The sequence below is a fragment of the Myxine glutinosa genome, chromosome 7, assembly GCF_964187855.1.
Source record: "Myxine glutinosa chromosome 7, kmMyxGlut1.1, whole genome shotgun sequence".
Lineage (NCBI taxonomy): Eukaryota > Metazoa > Chordata > Myxini > Myxiniformes > Myxinidae > Myxine > Myxine glutinosa.
This window is the reverse complement of record NC_136267.1, coordinates 125,604,724-125,630,838: the sequence shown is the minus strand read 5'-3', so window position 1 is coordinate 125,630,838 and position 26,115 is coordinate 125,604,724. Positions and strand designations below refer to the sequence as shown.

At 42.6% G+C, this 26,115-nt stretch overlaps 1 protein-coding gene across 4 annotated transcripts in view; it reads right to left on the bottom strand.

Moving 5' to 3' along the window:
* The window catches only part of LOC137431634 (protein TANC2), a 384,138-nt gene that overhangs the window by 242,343 nt on the left and 115,680 nt on the right, over positions 1–26,115 (bottom strand). The gene's annotated exons all lie outside the window — the stretch shown is intronic.

Here is a 26,115-nt window from a genome sequence, read left to right as displayed (position 1 = left end):
AACCGAGCCTCGAAGGCGGTGTACAGAAGCATTTTCTTTTGAACAACAATAAATACAGGGTGCAGGGAGGTGAAATTCCATGCACGTGATGTGCAATGCACGCAGAGTAAAATGAGTGTTCATTTACATCCATAGAATATCTAATAAATAAAGAAGATATAAGCACAATCTGACACGAGGCCGAGGCTTCAGACTTTGGCATGCTCACGTGGATGAATGAATGAATAAACTGTTCCAACCGGTCATTTTTGATGGGCTTCTTACTAGCAATTGTGTATAATGCTTCAGGTATGCTCATTTGCAAAGGTGAAACAAAATTGAAAGTTGTGTGATAATTTCAAAGTGTCTCTTTTCACAAGTTGTGTTCACACAAGTTAGAATTTTCATAAATGCTGCGTCAATAACAACTATTGAAACACTTAAATAACCTTAGTTCTAAACAAAATATTTTTCCCAAAAGAAGGGATAGTTAAAAAGTGTACAACAAAGCACACGGATTATCGAAACCCTGAATAAAGGGAAATGTGGAAAAACAGGAAGTAGAAGCTACATGTTAAAAATTCTCAATGAAGTGATATCGTTAGAAGTGAGTCTAAATCGTCCAGAAACATTTCAACTGAATCAGCCAAGGAATATGCAAATTAAATTAAAGGCGACACTAATATGCGGATCAGGAGCAGGCCCTGCAGTCCATTTCAGTTACAGAGCATTGAACTAGGACAATGAAATCCAGCGACCCAAAAGCAGGAATCAGAAATTCATACACCCTCCTTCGTCCAGATTTCACCATCGCAAACAACACAAAAACTGCTAACAAACCGCACATTGTTTATAGAAATCCATACGGGTGGCCATGCCATGTGGCCGCAAGGAAGTGCACAGGCCAAACCAAAATGATTTAAACAAGGGGTACTAATGGGCTCACTTTGCCACAGCTTTGCCATTTATAAAAGCCCACGAGACTGACTTTTTCTCATCACACTGACAAGGTGTGGTATTGTTTCAACACCAGCCATGAGTCGAGCCAGCAATGGGTGCACATTTCAATACCTGTCTGACAATCAATTGCTGTACAAAGCCACACTTGAAACCGACAGACCCACCTTTCAGCCATATCTACATGACCATGTTTGGGAAGTTTAACAGAAAGGCTTGTTAGAACAGCACTCAATCAGGACATTAATACCGAATACAAGTTTACATTATGTTCTACTCTGGGAAGAAGGGAAAATAGCAGATTGATTTATTTTCCGGTCCCAACATACTTATCCTTCATGGCTTCCTCGAGTCTAGGAAACGGTTAAAAAACAAACTAAAAGCAACGTGACTTTAATGAACACAAGCTCCCGAGGGATGAAACCAAACCACTCAAACATCAAAACGTGACAACAGCGTGACAACAAAAAAGAAAAAATGAAAATAGCAAGGCTATTATATTCTCTGCTTCCACCATTCGGTAAAAACAAATAAATCATAAAAATGAAGTGACAAGATTCAACAACAACAACAACAACAACAACAAACCACATTTCACAACTTTTAAAGCATTTCTTAGAATATGATAACATACACAACATGGCCAAAAGTATGCAGACACACCTTCTAATTAGTGGATTCAGCTATTTCAGCCACACCCATTGCTGACAAGTATATATAATCAAACACACACCCATCCAATCTCCATAGACAAACATTGGCAGTAGAATGGGCCGTACTGAAGAGCTCAGTGACTTTCAACGTGGCACCGTCATAGAATGCAACCTTTCCAACAAGTGCCTCAACTCTGTGTTTGCCTCTAAATCTTGTGTCCCAAACCCATCCCTCTCTGTACCCACCGTACCCAGTCGTACCCAGCTGCTCCTGGACTCTGTGTCCTTTCCTCCTGACAAGGTGGAAAAGTTTCTGTCAACACTCAACTCTGATTCTGCAACTGGACCTGACGGCATCAGCCCACGGGTCCTAAAATCCTGTTCTTCCGCTCTTTCACTCCCTCTCTCTGTTCTCTTCACCCTCTCTTTTGCTCAAGGTCATCTGCCATCTGCTTGGAAATCAGCCAACATCACCGCTTTGCACAAAAAAGGTGCAAAAACAGATCCGATCAACTACAGACCAATCAGCCTTCTCCCAATTATCAGCAAAGTCATGGAATCCATCATTGCTTCAGATATGAAATCTTTCCTCTTCTCCAATGGCTTGATCTCTGATCATCAATTTTGTTTCAGACCTGGTCACACTACTCTGGACATGCTGCTTCTGCTTTCTCAACAATGGATGGAAGTACTCAATGCCAAACAGGAAATTAGAGCCGTCTCCCTTGACATATCACATGCCTTCGATACGGTCTGGCACCCCACTCTGCTCACCAAACTCTCCTCCTTTGGTATCCATGGAAATCTCCACACATGGCTGGCGGACTTAGACTCTAGTCGTAGTCAACGTGTGGCCCTGAATGGGCTTCTGTCATCTCCTCTTCCTGTTCAGGCTGGAGTTCCCCATGGCAGTGTTCTGGGCCCTGTGCATTTTCTGGTCTTCATCAATGATCTCTCTGACACTCTTGAAAATCCTCTCTATCTCTTTGCTGATGACTCCACTCTCTGTCGCTCCCATTCCTCATCCCTCAGATCGGCAGTCTGCAGCCTCCTCACTCTCTGCAGACCTGGACAAAATCACAGACTGGGCAAACAAGTGGAACATGTCTTTCAATCCTGACAAATCTCACACTCTTACGATGTCTCTCCAAAAAGACCGACTGGACAGCCCTCCCATCCACTTTCTGAATAATCCTCTCCAAGAAGTTCTGTAACTCGAGCTTTTGGGTCTCACTATCTGCCATGATCTTTCCTGGGAAAACCACATTTCAAATCTGGCCTCCAAAGCCAGTCGCCGACTGGGCATCCTCCGTCGTGCGAAGTCCTTCCTTGGCACACCTGAGCTCCTCACCACATACAAGGCTTTCATCCGCAGCTCAATGGAATACTGCTCTCCCCTCTGGGCTGGTGCTCCTGCCTCACACCTAGCTCGTCTTCACGCTGTTGAAACCAAAGCGTTCAGAATCATTGGAATCTCCCGCGATGGATCTAACTCCAAGGGCCTTTCACTCACTCACTGCAGGTAGGTTGGTGGTCTTTCCGTCTTCTACCGACTCCTCTCTGGCCTTGCCCCCCCAGCTCTCTCTGGGCTCTGTCCCCCAAATATTCCTACAGGTCACACAACATCTGCATGCAACCCCCTTATGGTTAAACTGCCAAAATCAAGACTCTCTGCTCACCTTCACTCCTTCATTCCTCTTTTCTCCCACCTCTGGAACAAACTCCCTCACTCTCTTCAATCCCACTCCACCCTCCAGGTCTTTAAAACAGCTGTTCACCACCATCTCTTATCCTCCCCCATCCAAAACCTTGATCTTTTCTACCCCCGCTAATTTCACCCCAAATCCACTTTTTTGAAATACCAACTTCTGTCCTGGAAGTCCTTGGTGTCCTTGTGTTTTATACTTCTCCCAACCCCCCCTCCCCCCCCCCCCTCCCTTCCCACGCCTCCTCCCCCCCAAGCCCTATCCCTCCAGAACATCTCCCTGCTTTAAAATGTTGTGTTTGTGTGCTTCCCCTTCTCTCCCCATCTTGTCTTCCGCTCCCTCTTTTTATAAAATTTGTTTGTCTGGCTGTTTTTTTTGTGAAATAAATGTTAGCTCTTTCACGAGCCTCGATTCAGTGTACAAAAACAAAAACAAAAAGTCAGTTCTTCAAATTTCTGCCCTGCTAGAGCTGCCCCAGTCAACTGTAAATGCTGTTGTTGTGACCTGGAAACGTCTAGGAGCAACAACAGCTCAGCTGCGAAGTGGTAGGCCACACAAGCTCACAGAACGGGACCGCCGAGTGCTGAAGCGCATAGCGTGCAAATATCGTGTCCTCGGTTGCAACACTCACTACCGAGTTCCAAACTGCCCCTGGAAGCAACGTCAGAACATCAACTGTTCATCGGGAGCTTCATGAAATGGGTTTCCATGGCCGAGCAGCCGCACACAAGCCGAAGATCACCATGCGCAATGCCAAGCATCGGGTGGAGTGGTGTAAATCTCGCCGCCATTGGACTCTGGAGCAGTGGAAACGTGTTCTCTGGAGTGATGAATCACGCTTCACCATCTGGCAGTTCGAAGGAGGAATCTGGGTTTTGAGGATGCCAGGAGAACGCTACCTGCCCGAATGCATAGTGCCAACTGTAAAGTTTGGTGGAGGAGGAATAATGGTCTGGGGGCTGTTTTTCATGGTTCGGGCTCGACCACTTAGTTCCAGTGAAGGGAAATCTTAACGCTACAGCATACAATGACATTCTAGACGATTGTGTGCTTCCAACTTTGTGGCAACAGTTTATGGAAGGCCCTTTCTTGTTTCAGCATGACAGTGCCCTGTGCACAAAGCAAAGTCCATACAGAAACGGTTTGTCGGGATCAGCGTGGAAGAACTTGACTGGCCTGCACAGAGCCCTGACCTCAACCCCATCAAACACCTTTGGGATGAATTAGAACGCCGACTGCGAGCCAGGCCTAATCACCCAACATCAGTGCCCGACCTCACTAATGCTCTTGTGGCTGAATGGAAGCAAATCCCTGCAGTGATGTTCCAACATCTAGTGGCAAACTTTCCCAGAAGAGTGGAGGCTGTTATAGCAGCAAAGGGGGGACCAACTCCATATTAATGCCCATGATTTTGGAAGGAGATGTTCGACGAGCACATACGGGTGTGATGTTCAGGTGTCCACATACATTTGGCCATGTAGTGTACATCCAAGTTTAAATTTCCTCACTGAGTATCATAAACTTGATTATTTCATTCATAAATCTCACTGAGTATCATAAATGGCGTAATCATGCTTGCTTCAGGTTAAAAACGAAAAAGAAAAACTTACTGAATATCACACTTCAATTCACAAAAAATAACAGTTAGAGACAATTATGTAAGCAAAAGGCTGACCTTAGGATTTGTAAAGACAAACGTTATGACCAAAAGTAAAATCGACAAGGTTTTGACGATAAACTAGAACGCTACTCGGTAGAGCGCTTACCTCCACCAGGCTGAACAGTTTACGTTTGGTATCTCACTGACAGGCCAAATCTGGATTCAGACCTGAACCAAAATCAAATCGGCTTCTTCTTCTCACCTACACAACTCATCCACCAAGTTTTGTCACAACTCGTCAACAACTTTTTGAAATATCATGCTCACAGACAAACATGCTACGTATATCATTTTGGCCCTACCTCTCAATGGTGAAAAATCACTAAAAAAAATTCTAGTATCCAGATTCAGATATTCACCAAAATCGATTCAGTTTGTCCTCGTCACACACCCAATCTGTTCACCAAGTTTTGGCCCAATCCGACCATAACTTTTTGAGATATCCTGCTCACAGACAAACAGACATATTGGTGAAAACATAACCTCCTTCCACCTGAGGTGGTGGGGGTAACAAAAGGTGAAGACTTGGAGCAGGTAGAAACCTTTCCTACTTCGGGTGATTAACAAAAGAAGATGTTAAATGTCAGGATATAAACATAAGCATTGGCTTAGCCGCAGCTGCACTTGTAAAACTTAAGAACATACAGAAGGACATTTAATATATTTTCAAGCACATATAAACAACAATATATGAGACGATGGTTAGAAGCAAACTCCATGATGATTATGAGTGCTGAGTCAGGAAGAAAACAGATGAGCGAAGGATAACAATGACGGTGGTTCTAAGTGTTGAGTCATGAGGAAAACAGATGAACGAAGGATAATGATGACAGAGGTTCTATTTAAAGTTCACAAGATGATGCAAGACCCATCATACCCACTCCATAATTGTTTTAGTTTCAATCGTTCAGGCATTCAGCTTTGGGTTCCACATACCCTATGGTGTTATGGCCAATCTTTTGTGCCAAATGTGATCCATATGTTCAATGATAATGCAAGAAGGGTTTGATACAATATAATTATATTATTGGAGATATGCAGCCTGATCCCTGAATCCTGATCCCTGCAGTGATCATTTCTCAGATATTTGGGTATTGAATTGCCAGTGGATGTCAAATGTCTGTGTTTTATAATGTGGGAAATAAATCATCTTGACTGGTGAAGTGAGTTGGCTGAGAAAACTGTTGGAAGCATCAAGATGACAGAAGATGCTAAATTAATATATACTAGGGCATGCCCGTACTATATATATGTATATCTAAAATTATATCCCCCCCCCTCTATTTACATGAAATGGTTTGGTCCAAAGCGAACGGCTTGCGAGTACGGTGACAATCGCCCCTCTATTTACATGAAATGGTTTGGTCCAAAGCGAACGGCTTGCGGAGTTTGGTAAAGAAATCGCCATAGCATGCACAAACGCGCAGGAAAGCGAAAGAATCGCAAATTAGTTTTAATTAGTTTTAAAACATAGTTTAACGCCAACATAGCGGCAACATAGTTTGCCAACGTGAAATAAATGAATACGCTCTCAAATGTGCCGTCCGAGGCAGAGTCTGTTCGCCACGTTCGGCACACGTGATAGCTCGCTGCTCTCTGATTGGTTGAATCGTTTTTTGGACATAGCTCGGTAACTACTTGTCCGATTAATATGAAACCTTGAAAAGGCACATCCTCGGGTCCCCAGCAATATACCTGGCAAGTTTAAAGTATATCGGACCCGTGGTTGTCGAGAAACAGCGGTCACAGACATACATACATACATACATACATACATACATACATACATACACACAGAGATTACTGGAATTATAGATAGATAAGAGAGAAAAGGAAATAGCACGTGGAAAATATTCAGGAGGGACGACTTCATTGGTCAGGGTACATGTTGCAAATGAAGACTGCAAAGATCCCAAATATGGCATTCAAAGTTTTTGAGTGAGAAACCATGTGGGTTGAGTTATCAACCAAACACAAATCCCTACTCAATGCTATGTTACCAGTGAGCCCCCAGAGAGGCAAAAGAGGAGAGGGACAACAATAAAAGGTGAATGAGAGTGAAAAGGATGTGCAGGGAGCAAGGAGAAAAAAAAGGAAGTGGGGAAAAAAAGAACACAATCAAACGTTAACGGAGGTAGGTCTCCGCTCCATCTCTTGAAACCCATTCACGTATGGAGAGATAGCAGGCAACAACAGCAACTTGCATACACACACACACACACACACACACACACACACACACACACACACACACACACACACACACACACACACACACACACACACACACACACACACACACACACACACACACACACACACACACTTATATTAGTATCTGTAATTTCCGTTATAATGACTACTACTACAACAACAACAACAACAACAACAACAACAACAACAACAACAACAACAACAGGCCTTTTAAGGCCATTTTCCCTGCTAGAGCAGGGGTTAGCCTTGCGGTCCCCATGACAATCTTCTCCATTTTGCCCTATGTTCTGCATCTCCCCTTGTTAACCCCCTTGCCCGCATTTCTTCTTCCACTATCTTAAGCCAAGTCTTTCTCGGTCTTCCCCGTCCTCTACTTCCTTCTCCATTCATTTCCATCACTCTTCTCAACCAGTCACTTTCATCCTTCCTCAACACATGACCAAACCATCTCAACCTGTTCCTCTTCACAGCATCAATCACAGGCTCTATTTCCATCATCTTTCGCAATTCATCATTTGTCTTCCTCTCTCTCAACGATACTCCGCACATCCACCGAACCATTCGCATTTCCACCCTTTCCAGCCTTCGTTGCTGCTCTACGTTCATTACCCATGTCTCGCTCCCATAAATCATGACACTTCGCACACATGCAGCATACACCTTTCCCTTCAGCTTCAACGACACTCCCCCCCTCATCAGCACGCCACTCAGTTCCCGAAACTTCTTCCATGCACATCTCACTTTTGCAACCGTTGCCGAGTCTGATCCACCTTCTCCATTCAGCATGTCTCCGAGGTAGCAAAATGTTTTCACCATGTACTTACTTTTTCCAAATGCGAAATTTGCATTTATGTTTATTTAAATTATACAATGGACTACAAAATGTAAATGTTTCATGATATTTGTTATATTATATGACCTTTACCTATCAATATTGTTGAAATGAAGATCAAATAGCTGTATGTTGAAATATGTTGAAAAAGTCAAAACTTTACATGGGGTGTACTTACTTTTTCACGTGACTGTATATACATATACACACACACAGACATGTGAGCGCATGTGCGTACATGCATGCATGCACGCACAAACACAATCATGCATGTCCACTCGCACACACGTAGCTCTTTTAACAACATACCAAAAGTTTTAGCACAAAGTGAGGTAATATACATGGTTATTAACCATCAATTGTTTCATCAATTTCCAATAAAGGGTGTTATTTTGGGTTTGGCAACAAGCAAAGCTCTGAAATTATGACCAGCACTTTGTCCCAAAATTTGGCCGATATCAGACATCAAGTTGTCCTGTGCCCTTACTCATTCAGAGATCGGTGGTGGATTGTGGGCTGGTAACTGAGATTTTCACATTTTTGTTCTTTAACCGACTGCTAACAGACACAAGTTGTGTGGTCATGCTGATAGATGCAAGGACCCTCACAATAGTACTGCATCAAAGCCTGCTGTACAGCATTCAAAATGTCAAAAAAGGATCTTTGTGCAAAGCACCGACTACTTTGAAGTGTGGGAGAAATATGCACGTGCAAGTTTAGAGGGTTCATTCAAAGTTTGGAAGTGATTTCGCAATACCATACTTACAGTAATTATATACACACATCAATCACATTGTTTAGGCAGATGGAACAAAATCCTAACTCTTACAAACTAGCAAAGTTAGATATTTTATTGAATTTGCAAAGCAATTTAGCTTTTTCAAAAAGTGCAGATCCAAAAAGATAATTTGTAGAATAATTTAAAAAAACTTGTTTACCCCATACAAGTTATGTTGCGGTTTTTAATTGGTTTTATGATCTGGTACTAACTCATCTGGTACTAACTCAAGACCTAGAAAACAGTGAGCCTTATGTGAGCAGTGAGCAGAAAACAGTGAGCCTCATCCCGTTGGTGGATGTTTCAGATCCCACAGTGTATTTTGCGAAGTTGGTGAGTTTTCACCAACACATGGAAAAATGCCAAACTCGTGCCTCAATCAGCTCCAGTCCAACGACAGGCATGGTCAGTCGGTTCCAGAAAGATTTAGGCCAAAAAACTCGACGAGCTACCCCACAAGAAGGTGAGAATAATTGGAGCCATTGACGCCATCATAGCAGTAGAAGTATAGTATTCCGAAACCCCATAATGATCACATTCTACAATAAAATGGTACAAGGCCCCACAATGTAATGTATCCAGTACACCAATCATGCGGCACAAATGAAGGGATTTTGATCCTTTAAAAAAAACCCAAAACAAACAAGCAATGTGCCTTTGGGCCGTGTTAACCCACTGAACCTCACTGCATTTTAGATGAAGGAGAAATAAAAGCGATCAAGTTACAAATGCTTTTTAGCCCTTGTAACCACAGAGTAGTGACAACTTGGAACTGGTCATAATATGAGGGTCAATTCATGATCAAATGGTCCATGCGCACATTGAGTGACTAAAGCAATATACAATAACAATCCAACTGAGACTACTCATCATAGGCAACTGTAACACAACACTAAAAACTAAAGCTAAAAAAAACTAAAAAAACTGATCACTGGTAAAATCTTCTTCTACGAGCCTTGACTATGTATACAAAATAAAGTGCTACGGTACACGACTGTGAACAAATCTTTCACAAATAACCCAAATCATGAAAAATGTTAAAGAACCTCCAGTAAAGTACTCCTCGCTCAAAGAAATCCAGCTCAAAGATGTCTAAGGGATAATGAATAGAATTCCATCAATGGCATTCTCCTCATAGATCAATATCAATCTCCTTGCACAAAGAAACCCAATTGCACCAAGCTAACCATTTATAATAAAAAAAATAACAACAACCCCAATTACAGAAAATAAAGAAAATGCTTGGCAAGAATCAAATTGCAATCACTTGTATGTCCTGGCTCTTGTTTGGAAAACAGCAAATTTAAAAACAATGTACTGGGAAGAAAAAAAGGGAACGGCATAAAAATAACATTTACCTCAAACAAACAGATCAAAGCCAAGGAAAGCAAATAAAATACAATGAGGTTAGCAAATTCTTCTCAAAACATTAAAATTGAAAATGAACCTCTTTTGTGACGATTTCTTTGTATTGTCCGACTTCCAATAATGTTTTGATGTGACACTATCTGACGAGAAAATAAAATTAAAGTATATTTGGGCTCGCATATGCCAACTGAGGGTTCACACAAGTAGTAGCCTCGGTAAACCGGTCTCCATCGGAGGCTGCAACTGGAAGCAAATTAAAAAGAAAAAGACATTTTACATCTCATCTCCTTTTTTTGGTCGACAAAATAGCCGAGAGATATGCTAACACTCGCCTCTACGCTGTCTAGCCTGGATTAGAATGTCGACCAAGCTATAAACTGTCATCTCGGTGTTTCACTTGCAAGGCGTTATCCATGGGAATTCCTGCGCTATCAATAGGAAGGACGGTAAGCCAGAACATCTGCAATTCTGTCCGAATATGTCCACAACTTTTTGAGATATCCTGTTCACAAACAGACAAACAAACAGACAGACAAACAGACAACCAAACAGGGGTGAAAACATAACCTCCATCCATCTTCTGTGGTGGAGGTAACGACACTCAAAATAATAGTTTTACACAAATAATAGAGAATTGACAGAACAATAAATGCAGACAAGTACAAGCAGACCCTAATCCACCATGGTGTCCCATCAGGAAAGAGGCTAATGGGTGACAAGTCTGTTTATCAGCATGACAACCAACACAAACACACTGCAAATGTTGTTAAAACATATTTATAAGGAAAAACAGTAAGGAACTTTACAACTATTTTATTGCCCCCTCAGTCTAGACCAAAGCTATCCTTTGGAGACTGGTCAAAACTTGTCAATTGATCTTGATATTCCTACATTTTTTGAGCAGACTCCATATTAATGCTGTCAACAAACTTTTGAGGTTGGTGAGGGGATGAACGAGGGGCATACATGAGAGTTGGGCATGACAAGATGCCAATGAGATTTGTAGAAAGAGCAGTTGGTGAGTTCAGTCTTGATATTCGGAAGATTATGTGTTTCTAGCTTGCGTAAGGATGGACACACTCATTATGAGCCTTACGGAGTGACAAAGTTGCCTGATGTGCTAGCTTTCCATGTTGAGAAAGCATGCTGCTTGACCGCAACCAAATAACCACATAATTCAGTGTACCAGTCATAAGAGGTTGGATTGGATAGCCAGTAGGAAGGGATAAACTGGTGTGAAAGTACTCACAGACGGAATAAATATCAAATGCTGTAGAGATTGCAATCCATTTATATTGGAAGATCGCATCCATGCCAGTTGGCCTGTTTAAACAAACAGATTATATGGCATTGATGTCACTCTTGAACAACAGTCAGAGAGATATGAGGTTTGCAAAGCAAATCCTCTGAGAGGAGGAAAGTGGGGCATTGGGTGGACATGAGACATCTCCTGTTCCTCTCCTTTGTGAGTTATTTCCATGCAATATAATTTCCATCTTTTATTAGAGAAGCCAGAAGTGTTCCACAACAGAGGGTAACTAGAACAGCACTCGGTAGAGCACATACCTCCACCTGTTTAGGTCTTTTTTGGGTTCCAGCATGAACAAAACGGAGGCAGAAGTTTGTTTTCAAATGCTGGATCGCCATGAGGACAAGTTTATAATGTAATCCCATCAGATACCGGAACCTAAGCCATCCTTATGCTTTTTCCATCTCATTGATCTTTGAGTGGGATAAACATATCGACCTGGACTGCTAACCATCCTGTACTCGAAAATTCAAATACATCCTCGTATAGCATTTATCGGAAGTTCAAGAGGTCATCGACATAATCTTAGTATCTGCTAGTATTTCGGTTTTTTGTCCGAGATTACCTGGGATGAATGTCAAGGCTTCTGATTTTCTTGAGAACAGCTGGAAGGGATGTATTTGCTTAGAGTTTGTGACTGGTGCGAATAATTGTCCATCATATTGTGGAATGGTGTTGGCTTAGCCTGGTGTTGGCTTAGCCTGGTGTTGGCTTAGCCTGGTGTTGGCTTAGCCTGGTGTTGGCTTAGCGGTTAGGGTGCCGGCTCGGGATCCTAGGATCCTGGTTTCGAATCCCGGTTGATCGCTGAATTAACACCAGGGGGGTTGACTCAGCCTGTCATCCTTCCGAGGTCGGCAAATTGAGCACCAGTTCACTGGTAATTCCCTGTGTGTCGCAAGAGTCGATTAACAGGGTTGGTGGCAGGAAGGGCATCCGGCCGTAAAACATTGCTTCAAAAAGGGGACCATGGTGCCCGAAAAAGGCCAACCCCTGCTCTGCAGGGAAAAATGGCCTCTAAAGGTGGTTGTTTCATACTGTGGAATGGTCAAAAAAATGGACAATTTTGGAGATACAGCCATTATACAAATGAATTTATCACAGTTATGGCCAACCTATATATTATGTATGCTAAAAAGGTGGAATTATCAAGTTCCCCCTATTTGCTCACAATATATACTGTACCACATACCTCATAACCATAATTTCCCCATTCCTCCCCACCCTGACCTCTACTCCACCACCTCACATTTCTTCCCTCTTTTTTCCCCACCTCATCTCCCAGTACATTCTTAAGTAATGTTTAGATGGCTCAGAGCTGGCATATTAAAAATCAACTCAGATATGTAGTAACTGTATTGTTCATGAGACTTAAATGCTTCTTATAAATTAAATAAAACCCAAGGAACAATAATTGTGTAACATCATGCAAGAGCACGTAGCATATGGCAAGATAATTCAGCAATGTGCACGAAGATTTAAAAAAAAAAAAAAACTGGTGATAAGTCTTTTAAAATTCCATATTGTGGTTAAACCTATGTTACAGCGATTCATGATCATAATGGATACAAGTAAACAAAAGTGTCTAACGTGATAATTTTTTGCATCACAATTATTTTCAAAAAAAGAATGGCAAATATTAAAATATTATTTCATGTTGTGCCTTATGACCCAGACATTATCACATTGAAGTCAAATAATGCCATGTTGTGCCTTGTAACCCAAACATTATCACCATTATAAAGTCAAATAACTCCATGTTGCATCTTATAACGCACACATTATCACAAGTGTTAGCCTCGATAGCAGTAGGTGACCGGGCATGGTTTTAAATCATACACACACAGTCAATTTCCCCAGGCTAACTGCAATGTAAAACTCGGTAGAGCACATTCCTCCACCAGGCCAATTGGTTTATGTTTTGTTTACCCACTGATAGGCCGGATTTGGATTCGGACCTGAACCAAAATCTAATTGGCTTGTTCTCGTCACCGACCCAACTCATCCACCAAGTTTTCTCATTCTCATAACTCGTCCACGACATTTTTAAATATCGTGCTATATTCCGGTCTTGGCTCCATCTCTCAATGGTGAAGAATCATTTTTAATATCATAGTATCCGGATCTGTATCTGCACCAAAATCTAATCAATTCGTCCTCATCACACACCCAACCTGTCAACCAGGTTTCATCCAAACCCGTCCACAATTTTTTGAGATAGATATCCTGCACACAAACAAACAAACAGACAGACAGACAGACAGACAGGCAGGGGTGAAAACATAACCTCCATCCACCTTTGGTGGACAGAGGTAAAAAATAGGGTGTTGGAAGTTAGGGGGATTTAAAAAACAAACCACATTTCAACCATTTCGCAAAGGCAGACAACAATTATCAGTATTAATCACAACAGTGGTTGCTGCATTGGCTATCACCTGGAACAGCACCCAAACTAGTATAACAGGTTAGAGCCTACACAAATCTCAGGTCTTTGGATCCATGTTATTACTTCTGCCAGGGAGTAATGCATTCGATCATGTCCGTCCGTGTGTGTGTGTGTTCGTGAACAAGATATCTGGAAAAGTTCTGAACGGATTTGGATGAAAGTTGGTGGGATGATTGCCCTTGGGATAAGGAAGAATTGATTAGTTTTCGTGAAGCTCAGGATATTATTCCGGATCCAGGAATTTTTTGAAGGATTTTTTACCATTGGAAGATAGGGCTCAGCAGTGCCACCCACGGCGGGAGTATGCGCTCTACTGAGTGGCGTTCTAGTTATCATAGAATTCCAAAATATTATATTCCAATAACAGTGAAGGCGATTATAAAAAGGTAATACCTGCTACATATATCCACCTTTTGCTCACTCAAATAATATATAATATAGCCCAAAGATTGTTGTTTTTTTTTCAATCAAGATCTTTTCAAAAGCAGTGATCATGTCTGTTAGCAATTTACAGAAAATCCCATAGTGAAGCTATCTATATTACCGAAAGGTATTCCAGCTCACACCCGGCCGGTCCCCTGCTAAAGTAATTTCCTTTTCCTTACATTACTCCCACAATGAATAGCCAAAGTAGAGAGACCTGCATGCCTGACCAACTTTATCAGTTCCATTATTATTACGATATTCATTCAAAGGTCACATTTTGGTAAGTCGCCTTGAAGACTAGTCCAATGAAAATTTGCAAATGTGCAGGAAAAAAAAAATCCCTTTGGTTCTTCGGAAGTGATTACATTTGGAACAGTATCAGATGAGAAGGCACAAAACTCAGTGAAACGATGGTTAAAGTATCCGCTCTGACTCGGGGGAATTGGTATTTAAAATTCCGACAATGACTACAAATGATGCGCTGCTTCCTTGCTTGATGCTCAGCATTTAGAGGTTAGAAAATATAGACAAACCCCATGGGAAAGGTAAAGTGTCACCTTAATCCCCCTGCCGTGGGTGGGGGTAAAAGTGACGTCACAAATATGCTGTTGTGAGGATCCAGAATACCCCAGAAAGTGACTTAACGTCCCCCAAACTCAGCGGCTGTTTGTCTGATCTAGTCTGGTGTTGTCTCATGTATTTATCTGCATGTGTGTATGTAATTTGTATTGCAGCTTCTGCATGAGGCTAAGACTCTGTAAAAATAAATAAATAATTAAGCTCCTTGCACAAAAGAAAATAAAGCTCTTTGCCACATAGAAGACACCTGACTGTTCTCATCTCCACATCTCAAATATCCCAACAAACCTACTGAGAAAACAGGACACGGTGCTGCAAAGCCCAGGCTGAAGATAGTAAAAAGGGAAATAAAAGGACAGTGACATTCCCAGATTAGAACAATCATGTTCTTTCTCAAGAATATTGAATGAGATTCTCTCCCCGGTCTCAGATGCAGCAGATGTCATTGGAAAGGAAAAAAATTAGATACGTTGTTACGTTTGCGAATTCGGTTCGGTGGATGTGCGGAGTGTCGCTGAGAGAGAGGAAGACAAATGATGAATTGCGAAAGATGATGGGAACAGAGCCTGTGATTGATGCTGTGAAGAGGAACAGGTTGAGATGGTTTGGTCATGTGTTGAGGAAGGATGAAAGTGACTGGTTGAGAAGAGCGATGGAAATGAATGTAGAAGGAAGTAGAGGACGGGGAAGACCGAGAAAGCCTTGGCTAAAGATGGTGGAAGAAGAAATGCGGGCAAGGGGGTTAACAAGGGAGATGTAGAAAATAGGGCAAAATGGAGAAGATTGTCATGGGGACCGCAAGGCTAACCCCCGCTCTAGCAGGGAAAATGGCCTTAAAATGCATGTTGTTGTTGTTGTTGTTGTGTGTGTTACGTTTGTGGAGGGGGTAAACATTACTTTAGTACAGTTAAAAATGTATAGATGAGTATGGTCCTTGTGTGGATAGTTTGCAATCTCAATATAAATGTAGCTTACGCATTGTCTGTTTAAATGTACACCATACGGAGGGTGGTATATTGTAATAAATAGTTAGGGTTTAAAGTAAAGGAAACGTGTACATAGATAGCCTCCTGTCACATTACCAGGTGGCCTTAGAGAGAGACAGGAGTGATTGTTGCCTCCCGAGGGGTGGAGTTCATTGACCCCAGTGGCAAGGAGCTTTGGTCGCCTCACGACGGTGTGTCTTTTTTTTTTGCCTTGGCTGAGAAGTGTTTTGGGAGAAATGTGTCCACGTTTTGGTCGTCTGCACGTGTCTGCTCCCTGCTTGGTCGTCCTACCTCACCTGTTTGTCGTATTAAGATTGTACTTCGTCACATGTGTATCTTGTTCATCCCTGCCTGTTCATGACTGCTCACCATCTTCGACCTACCACAGCAGAATTAAGGCCCTCCTACTTTTTGTTCCCTTTCCCTGTCTGTGCAGCTCCTTTTTAAGTTATTTTAATTCTCTTGTAAAGAATTATTTATCTGTTGATTCGGTGCAGCGTGAGTATCTCAATTAACTCCATATTACGATGTGAGCATATCTATTATGTATTATGAGTATCTCTATCAGGTATGTACTACAACATGAGAATGTCTGTAAAGTATGTACTACAATGTTAGTACGACTAAGTATATACTATAACGCGAGTATGTAGTATAACGTAGTTGTTGCTGTGAAGGCATAATTGCCACATACGCGTGGCAAATCACTTTAGACCCCAAAGTTAAGGTTGTGTCAATTTAATCAGTTATTCAGCTTTAGCAAACATTGTAATCCACTTCAAATTTCCCTATTATACCTACCCTACAGGTAAACAGCTAGTGTGTTTGGTGTGTGTGTGTATATATATATATATATGTGTGTGTGTGTGTGTGTGTGTGTGTGTGTGTGTGTGTGTGTGTGTGTGTGTGTGTGTGTGTGTGTGTGTGTGTGTGTGTGTGTTTTTATATATTACTCAAAGTGAAAACGTACCTTGAAAAAATTAATAAAGCTGTTAAAAATACATTAAATGGAGAAAACATACATCCGTTGTGAAATAATTCAAGGAAGTGACCACAACATCCTCTTTTATCGCAACACATTCCAAAGGTGAGGTGAAGTACCATTAATAACCACATTGCCTTTACGAGCCACGTAGTCACAGGGAATGGCGAAGTCAGTCACATTACATCTGAAAGCAGTTAATGACAGACCAGGAATATTTTGTGCAGGTTACTACAATGCGTTAGATAAAAGTGGCACCAATGCCAATGTTGATCTCCTGGTAATATGATCAGGCGAGGGTAATAACAATACATTTTGCTGTGTTAGTTAGTTCATAAGCTTGTCAGGTAAATACAGAAAGATGAAAACAAAAGGTGATGTGGGTACCTTCGTTTTTCCAACAATATTTTAACAAGGAGCATGACGGAAAGTCAGAAGCATCAAAATGCAATTCTGTGCCATATCTGAACCTCAGTATGATTGATATCTACCCCCAACACAGAATACAGAAACACATTGTAGATGTGTTTGTATTGTTTGTAAACACAATACAAAGATATGATCAGAAGTGAGAACAGGCAAGCAATACAAACATTTTAACCAGATTCATTGGCATAATGGTGATAGGGAATGTTTTCCCAGTGTGTACCCTGGTTTAGAATAGGTACACCGTATCCCTGCGTGTCGTAGGAGGCGACTAAGAGGGTTGGCGTCAGGAAGGGCATCCGGCCATAAAAACATTGCCTCAAAAAGAGAACCATGACAATTACAACTACATATGGGCAGGGTACGGCCAGAAGTGAAGATTGGTTTCTGAGGTTTGGGACATGGAATGTAGGGACAATTACAGGGAGATCAGGAGAAGTGGTGGAAGTATTGTTCAGAAGAAGAGTGGACATATGTTGTGTGCAAGAGACGAGATGGAAGGGAAGTGGTGTGAGAACGGTGAAGGGTAGGCAGGGACAGAAATACAAGTTTGTATGGCAAGGGTTCCTGGGCGGCGTGAATGGTGTTGGTGTCATGTTTTCTGAGGAGTTTGTAGACAGTGTGGTGAGTGTGACGAGAGTGAGTGATAGGTTGATGATGGTGAAAATGATGATTGGAAAGCTCTTGGTGAACGTCATCTCAGGATATGCTCCGCAGGTTGGTCGGAGCGATGAAGAGAAGGACAAGTTCTGGTGAGCGATAGAGAAGCTGATGGAAAACGTGAAAGATGAGGAAGTTGTTGTGGTAGGAGGAGACCTAAATGGACATGTGGGAAGGAGTATGGACGGTTTTGAGGGAGTTCATGGGGGTTACGGATATGGTGTGAGAAATGGAGAAGGTGAAAGGATTTTGGAATTTGCTGATGGAGCTGATTTGTTGATTTGTAATACTCAGTTCCAGAAAGAGGATAATAAGCTTGTTACATACACGTCAGGTGGGTCGACGACAACCGTTGACTACCTGATGGTGCGTAGGCGAGATAGGGGACACCTCCGAGACACAAAGGTGATCCCGGGGGAGGAGGCTGTTTCACAGCACCACTTGGTTGTCTGCGACATAAGGGTGAAAGGTGCGAGGAGAGCTCGGCGGGTGAAGTACCAACCGAGAATTAAGGTGTGGAGGTTGAAAGAGGTGACAGTAAGGGAGGCATTAAAATAGAGGTTGAGTAGGGTAAAGGATGATGTGGTTGAGCTTGAAAGTGGTTGGATGTCAATGAAAGATAGTCTATTGGGAGCCGTTGGTGAGGTATGTGGATGGACAAAAGGACCACCGATGCACTTGGAAACATGGCGGTGGGATGATGAAGTTGGAAAGAGGATTGACGAGAAGAGGAAGAAGTTCAAGGAGTGGCAGAAGGTGAAGGGTACGGGAGCAGAAAAAGCAGAGCATGAAAGTTATAAGGCAGCCAAGAAGGCTGCAAAGAAAGAGGTAGGAAAGGTGCAGGAGGCATGTCGGAAAATGTTCGGAGAACGCTTGGATTCGGAAGAGGGTCAGAGAGCGGTATTCAGGATTGCAAAGCAGATAGCGAAAGAGAGGTGTGATGTGATGGGGGTGAGTTGCTTGAAGGATGAAGTGGGACAAATGGTTGTGGACCCAGATGGAATTAAAGGAAGATGGAAAAGACATATGGAAATGCTGTTGAATACAGAGAATGAATGGGATGGCAATATAGAGATTAACCCAGTTTTAGGACCGGCAGAGAAGATAACTGAGAAGGAAGTTGAGGAAAGAAAAAAGCAATGAAGAGTAGAAAAGCGGGAGGGCCGACGGGAGTTGTGGGAGATATGTTGAAGGCAGCAGGAAGTTGGGGTGCAAAGAGAATGACAGAGATCTGTAATCTGGTCGTGAAAGAAGGCCGCATTCCAGTGGATTGGGAACCGAGTACCCTCGTCCCTCTATACAAGGGGAAAGGTGACCCTCTGGAGTGTGGCTCGTACCGAGCGATAAAGTTATTGGAGCATGGAATGAAGGTATTGGAAAGGGTGTTGGAGAGGAGGATAAGGAAGGTGAAGATCGACGAAATGCAGTTTGGATTTATGCCAGGAAGAGGAACGACAGACATGCTCTTTATTGTGAGGCAGTTGCAGGAGAAGTACATGGAGAAGAGGAAGAAGTTGTTTCTTGGGTTTGTTGATCTGCAGAAAGCTTTCGATCCGGTTCCACGTGAAGTAGTGACATGGGCATTGAGGAAGTTAGGAGTGGAGGAATGGTTGATCAGAGTAGTGATGGCAATGTACAAAAGAGCGCGCACAGCTGTAAGGACGAAGGACGGGAACAGTGGTGAGTTTGAGGTGAAGGTGGGAGTGCATCAGGGGTCGGTACTAAGTCCACTACTATTTGTAGCTGTGATGGAGGTGCTGGCTCAGAACATAAAGGAGGGTTTACCGTGGGAGTTGTTGTATGCAGATGATCTGGCGTTGATTACAGAAAGTATGGATGGACTGAAGGAAAAGATGAACAAGTGGAAGGAATGTATGGAGACAAAAGGTCTGAATGTGAATATCGGAAAGACGAAGGTGATGGCAAGTGGTAAAGCATGTGGTGAGGTGGAACGAACTGGGAAGTGGCCATGTGCTGTGTGCAGGAAGGGTGTCGGAGTGAACTCCATTCAATGTACAATGTGCTCTGAGTGGGTTCATCAAAAATGTAGTGGTCTGAGAGGGTCATTAACCAGTGTGGCAGCTACATTCAAATGTAAGGTGTGCACAGAGGGAGCTGCAGATGGCGGAAATGTTGAGTTGGATCTTGGAGACGGCGTGAAGCTGGAAGGTGTGAAAACATTTTGCTACCTCGGAGACATGCTGAATGGAGAAGGTGGATCAGACTCGGCAACGGTTGCTCGAGTGAGATGTACATGGAAGAAGTTTTGGGAACTGAGTGGCGTGCTGATGAGGAGGGGAGTGTCGTTGAAGCTGAAGGGAAAAGTGTATGCTGCATGTGTGAGAAGTGTTATGATTTATGGGAGCGAGACATGGGTAATGAACGTAGAGCAGCAACGAAGGCTGGGAAGGGTGGAAATGCAAATGGTTCGGTGGATGTGCGGAGTATCGTTGAGAGAGAGGAAGACAAATGATGAATTGCGAAAGATGATGGGAATAGAGCCTGTATGCTGAAATAGATGCTGTGAAGAGGAACAGGTTGAGATGGTTTGGTCATGTGTTGAGGAAGGATGAAAGTGACTGGTTGAGAAGAGTGATGGAAATTAATGTAGAAGGAAGTAGAGGACAGGGAAGACCGAGAAAGACTTGGCTAAAGATGGTGGAAGAAGAAATGCGGGCAAGGGGTTAACAAGGAGAGATGCAGAAGATAGGGCAAAATGGAGAAGATTGACATGGGGACCACAAGGCTAACCCCCACTCTTGCAGGGAAAATGGCCTTAAAATGCATGTTGTTGTTGTTGTATTGTAGAACACATGATAAAAATTAGAACTGCACTCGATAGAGAGCATTCCTCCGCCAGGCTGAACAGTTTACGTTTTGTATCCACTGATAGGCCACATCTGCATTCAGACCTGAACCAAAATCCAATCGGATTGTTCTTGCCGCCGGACCAACTCATCCACCAAGTTTTGTCACAAGTCGTCCCCAACGTTTACAGCATAGCCCGTCAGGCAATGCCGTCTGAAATAGTTTGTCTGTCCATCCAGTGTATGTACGTATATATGTCCCTCACAAACGTCCACCAATCAGAGCTGAGGATCTGGTCAGAGCACAGGGGGACATCAGATCCTCCACTAAACAGATCCAAGCACGGCTAAGTCGTTGTTAGATTATCAGTCTTGTTTTAAATATTATGCTATATATTGTTTTTCGCCCTATCTCTCAATGGTGAAGAATCACTTTAAAAATGTAAAAACATTCTTGTATCTATACACAGATTCAGATCTTCACCAAAACTGAATCATTCACAAAGTCCATCCTTTCCCATTGATTTATTTGGATATCAGCTCATCTTCGTCGTCAATCATGCAGCCCATAATTTTTTTGCCAATCCCCAAACTTCTCCCTTCAATAAGTGCTGTAATTACTGCACATACAGTCGTGGCCAAAAATATTGGCACCCTTGCACTCTTTCCAAATAATGCACCATTTCTTCCAGAAAATTGTTAAAATTAAAAAATATTTTGGTATCCACATACGGATTTCTTTGGTTTGCATCGTAACAAAACAAAAAAAAGCTGAAAAATTAGTAAATTTTAGCTTATTCCACACAGAAATCCTAAAATGGCACGGACCATATTATTGGTATCTTGCAGAAGTTGTTAGAAATAATTAGATTTTAAGCAGGTGATTCTCCTTTACTTTGGAATTGAACTCACCTGTGGTGAGTTGCAGGTGCCTGCAATATAAAAACCACTCATTCAACCAGTTTGAATCGACAAAAGGAGTCATTCTGCTGTTTTGTATCACTGTGTGTGATATGCGTGGAGCATAGAGAAATGAGCATGGAAAAATGAGCAATGAGCATGAGAAATGAGCAATGAGCATGGAGAAAAGAGGGAAAACCAAAGAATTGTCCGAGAAGGTCAGACACAAGAATGTAGCCAAGCATGGACAATCTCAAGGCTACAACTCCATCTCCAGAGACCTTTATGTTCCTGTGCCCACCGTACGCAATGTTATCAGGAAGTTTAAGGCCCATGGCACTGTAGCCAACCTCCTTGGACGTGGCCGCAAGAAAAAACTTAATCGAAGATTGCAGCGAAGGATTGTTCGAATGGTGGAGAAAGCACCTCGATCGACTGCCAAAAAGATTGAACTGACCTTCAGACACAAGGTCTGGTACGACAGTTTCAACTCACACGATCCCTCGCCAACTCAATTCACGGGGGTTCTATGGTAGGAGACGCAGGAGGACCCCACTGCTAAGAAAGCCCGACTGGGGTTTGCCAAAACACACCTGAACAAGCAAAAATCTTTCTGGGAGAATGTCCTGTAGACAGATGAGACCAAATTAGAGCTTTTTGGTAAAGCACATCATCTCTATGGTTACAGAAAACAAAATGAAGTCTTCAAAGAAAAGAACACCTTTCCTACAGTCAAACGTGGAGGATGTTCAGTGATGTTTTTGGGTTGCTGTGCTGCCTCTGCCACTGGGTACCTTGAATGTGTGCATGGCATGAAATCAGGAGATTACCAAGGCATTTTGGAGCACAATGTTCAACCCAGTGTCAGAAAGCTGGGGTTCTGTTGAAGGTCATGGGTCTTGCAGCAGGACAATGACCCCAAACACACTTCAAAAAGCACCCATGAATAGTTCAAGACAAAACGCTGGACTGCTCTGAAGTGGCCAGCAATAACTCCAGAGCTAAATTCCATTGAACACCTGTGGGGAGATCGTAAAACAGCATATGGGAGAAGGCACCCTTCAAATCTGGGAGAACTGGAGCATTTTGCACAACAGGAGTGGGCCAAACTGCCAGTAGAGAGGTGTAGGAAGCTCATTCATGGCTATAGCAAGCGCTTGACTGCAGATATTTTGTCCAAAGGCCACATGTGCTACCAAATATTAAGTCGAGGGTGTCAATAATTGTGTAAATGCCATTTATTTTTAGTTCCTGATTTAAAAGGATATATTAAGTTCGAAATCAAAAACAAAGGTTCTGTAATATTAACAGTGAAATAAAGAATTGTGGAGACCAAATACTTTTGTCAATTTCAACTTATTTTTAGAGAAAATTGTGAGTTATTTGAAAAAAGTGCAAGGGCACCAATATTTATGGCCACGACTGTGTGTGTGTGTGTGTGTGTGTGTGTGTGTGTATGTGTGTGTGTGTGTGTGTGTATATATATATATATATATATATATATATATATATATATATATATATATATATATATATATATATATATATATATATATATATATATGTACATATATATATATATATATATATATATATATATATATATATATATATATATATATATATATATATATATATATATATATATATATATATATATATATATATATATATATATATATATATATATATATATATACAGTGGAACCTTGACTTACGAGTTTAATTCGTTCTGTGACCGAGCTCGTAACTCAAATTGCTCGTATCTCAAATCAAATTTCCCCATTGAAATGCATTGAAATGCTATTAATCCGTTCCAGCCCGCCAAAAACCACACCAATTTTTTTTTTAATATACAGTATATATAAAAATATCTCGCGCTTTATATTTCACCTGTATGCAGCATACAAGTTGGCAGGATGGCCTGGACTGGAGGTACGCACACTTGACTCTAAAGTCTAAACTGTCCAGCCTGGGTTTGAATCCCGACCCAGCTATAACCTGTCATGGGTGAATCACAGGCAGGGTGATTCATCAATGTGTGTACCGCTAAACTGGGCGCCCCGTTTGCGTCCCATTAGTTGTTGGATGTTAAGGATCTCACCGTGTTTTCCACAAAGAGAAGGCGAGCTATCGCCGGCACTCTGAACAAGTTGTGGCCTGGCATGCTCTTCTCCTCTGCCGTTATATACGTCCTCCTCGGCACCTCGCTCATGTTTTTCGACGATTGCGTGTTTTATATCCAAGCACAAGTTTTATATAAAACACGACGATTGCGTGTTTTATATCCACAAGTTGTGGCCTGGCATGCTCTTCTCCTCTGCCGTTATATACGTCCTCCTCGACACCTCGCTCATGTTTTTCGACGATTGCGTGTTTTATATCCAAGCACATCATCCTCTTCTTCTTCTCAGTACCATGTTTTACACAAAGAGAAGGCGAGCTATCGCCGGCACTCTGAACAAGTTGACGGCAGAGATACTGTACTTGCACGGCAAGATAACCACGTGACCGCAACCCACCTGGCGGCGTAAACTCAAAATAACCAACATGCGAAAACAAAAATGCAGCGCTATACGACAGAGATACTGTACTTGCATGGCAAGATAACCACGTGACCAGAACCCACCTGGCGGCGTAAACTCAAAATAACCAACATGCGAAAACAAAAATGCAGCGCTATACGTCAGAGATACTGTACTTGCACGGCAAGATAACCACGTGACCAGAACCCACCTGGCGGCGTAAACTCAAAATAACCAACATGCGAAAACAAAAATGCAGCGCTATACGACAGATACTGTACTTGCACGGCAAGATAACCACGTGACCGGGTGGCGAAAGCTCGTAACTCAGATCTCGGCTCGCATCTCAAAGCAATAAACCGCCCGAGCGACGGCTCGTATCTCGAAAAACTCGTAAGTTGGGGCACTCGTAAGTCAAGGTTCCACTGTATATTAAAGCAAAAATTTTTAAGATAAAATAAAATTGCCATAATATCAAGATCATCACAAGTGGCCCTATGCGGTAAAGGGGAATGCGGGAAGGAGGGGGCGGGGGTTAAAGGGGGGATAAAATGGGAGGGGGGAACCAGAGGGGGGTTGGAAGCGGAGGGGGGGGGGGGGGGGTTGGGAGAGGGGTGGTTTGGAGGGAGGGGAAGAGGGGGAGGGGGCAAATTGTCCGAATAAAAACCTTGTGTGACATATTATGTGGACTGGTTGTTCAAAGTACGGAATGCCTGCTTCGTTTACACAAGAGTGGGTCAAACGCTACCGGTAAGTCAACTACCTCTTGTGTGATCGAGGTAACAGTTTCTTCTGTGTGCCAAGCCTCCAAAACACGTCTTCTGTTTCTGTTGGGTGTGGAACCCAAAATATTAACCCTATCCCATAAAGGTGTGTGGCCTTCCTTAAGGCCGTGTTTGGCAATAGCAGATCTGCTGGGATAATTACATTCAAATGCTTTTTGGTGTTCAGCAATACGTTGACCTAAGGTCCTCCCGGTTTCACCCACATACTCAGCTCCACAACCACAGGGCACTACGTATACCACCACTGACCTATCCTTCCTCGGAAGCTTGTCCTTGACCCTCATAAGGGCTTGGCGAAGGGTGAAAACCGGTGTGAAACTAACCCTCACTCCTGCCGATTTCAAAATTCTGCCGACCCTCTGTGAAACCCCTGGTACAAAAGGCAGAACACACAAACCCTTTGGTTGTTCTCTCAGTCTCAGCCTGTTGTGTGGGGAAGCCCTTATCGTTTTCCTGTTGGGTAGCAAGCTGTCAGGATAACCATTTGCTCTTAACACATTTTGAAGATGGTCCACCTCACTCATCTTGTCTTCAAACGTAGATGGTAAATCACGTGCTCTTTTTGAGAGGGTGTGCACCACCGATCTTTTGTGTTCCATTGGATGGCAAGAATTGAAATCAAGGTAGCGATCAGTGTGTGTTGGTTTTCTGTACACCGTTACCTTTAAGGCTCCTTTGGGATCCCTTGTTATGAGTGTATCCAGGAAGAGAAGGGCTCCATTTTTCTCCTCTTCAATGGTGAAATTAATGGAGGAAAAAGTTTTATTTATGGCCTCATGTATGATGCCCCCCTCATCAGAGTGACAGATGACAAATGTGTCATCCACGTACCGGAACCAAACACGTGGTTGCACTAACAGGGCTGGAATGGTGCGTTCCTCCAAATCCTCCATCACCATGTTAGCAATCACAGCCGATACCGGGGAACCCATAGCGGTGCCATAAACATGCTTGTAATATACCTCATTAAATACAAAGTAGGTGGAAGAGAGGCAAGTAGAAAGCATGCCACACACGTCCATCGGGCTTAAAGCTCCCGCAGTCTCTTTCCATCGATCATCTTCCATCAAATGCCGGTTTGCCACCTCAATCGCCAGGGCTATGGGCACGTTGGTAAATAAAGACACAACATCAAATGAA